Below are 1506 nucleotides of genomic sequence, written 5' to 3'. Positions count from 1 at the left end.
CCATGCAACAATGTCTTTTATTATGTATGCAGTTTTAAAATTATTTCTTGAATCTCTCCATACACAGGCAAAAATAAGTGTGTTACTTAACATACTGGAACTTGCCTAACTTAATCATTGCCTAGAGAAGAGAAAATTATCCCCAAAACATGCTTAACCAGGAGGCCAATGCATCTGCCGACCTCCAAGAACATGGAGATGAACGTGATAGACAGACTGTCCACCATCTGAACCTTCATTCACCACCATTCGATAACCCTTATTCAGGCCCAGATCAGCAGCACGTTTCTTGCCAACAATCATTAAGTGTCCAAGAAGACTTTCATCGTCATCTTCTGCTGCAGAAATCTGGGATATATGTTTCTTGGGTATCACCAGAAAATGTGTTGGTGCTTGAGGGGAAATGTCGTGGAAAGCAAGGCACTGGTCATCCTCAAAAATGATTTTGGCTGGTATTTCCTTGCGGATGATCTTCCCGAAGATCGTGTCGCCACCAGGCCGAGCGACCTGAGCCTTGGCAATCTCATCTGCCATCTCGGCCTCTCTCCCGCGCGGCGGCCCGGGTAGAGGCTCGGAAGGAGGGAGGAACCCGCGGAGCTTGCGGCGCGACAGGGCGCAGCCAAGCCTGCGCAGGTCCCCCGGCTCCTGCGCCCCAGTGAATCCCATCTAGGTTTCTTTAAGTATACACTATGATGTTCACAAAACGATGAAGTCACCTCATGACGCATTTCTCAAAATGTAACTCAGTTGTCAAGTGACACAAGACTATACTCTTGAAGGTATCATTATTTAAGTGCTAGCAAAGAAAAAATTCACAATTTATTGACAATTAGCTAAGAGGTACTGCAAAGACATACATTTTATCTTCTTCCCAACTTTGTTTAGTCTGTCAGACTCAGCTCCTCATCAGAGCTGAGGACCTTGGGAACTTGCAATGCTCATTTCTTAGTTGTTTCCTTTTAGTGAGTTTTAATCACAGGTCCCAGCACTGGACCCCTGAAAATATGAATGATTAAGAGACGCCTGCTGGCTTGCTGAGTTACAGAACCATTTAAAACCTAAAGGAGAGGAATTTCTGAGTCTCAATCTCCATAAGACGACATTGCAATTTGGGTTGTAAGTTGGATGGAAAGTATTTACAAGTCCCAAAGGTGTAACCTCTTCTGAATTTTGATGGTGGTCAAAGAGCATGTAGGTAGAAATGGTAGTCAACAAAGGGCTTTCAAAATCAGCCTTGAGGTTGGGTTTCTGAAACATTAGGCATCCAAATTCTTGTGCGCTGGTCCCTTACCCACTTCTTAATGCTTTCTTTTTTTATCAACCTGAAATTCAGTTCCTTATTTTGCTAATGAATGCAACTTGGTACTTTAGGAAGCTCTCCCCACCCCCAACACAGGGTCCCATGGAAACCAAATGGAAAGGAAAAACATCGGAAGTGGAGAATTTATGCTATTGCCTTTGGGCCTGCTGTCTGATTTCCTTTAGTCTGGGGTACGTGGGCCAGAG

At 44.4% G+C, this 1506-nt stretch overlaps 1 pseudogene across 1 annotated transcript; it reads right to left on the bottom strand.

Annotated features, from left to right (window-relative positions):
* Positions 1 to 656, bottom strand: LOC111543010 (annotated as a pseudogene). Its single transcript, XR_002731728.1, has one exon. The product of XR_002731728.1 is annotated as a histidine triad nucleotide-binding protein 1 pseudogene (transcript).
* Positions 657 to 1506: the final 850 nt, after the last annotated feature.

Source organism: Piliocolobus tephrosceles, chromosome 5 (genome assembly GCF_002776525.5).
Source record: "Piliocolobus tephrosceles isolate RC106 chromosome 5, ASM277652v3, whole genome shotgun sequence".
Taxonomy (NCBI): Eukaryota; Metazoa; Chordata; class Mammalia; order Primates; family Cercopithecidae; genus Piliocolobus; species Piliocolobus tephrosceles.
This window is presented reverse-complemented; position numbering and strand designations above follow the sequence as displayed.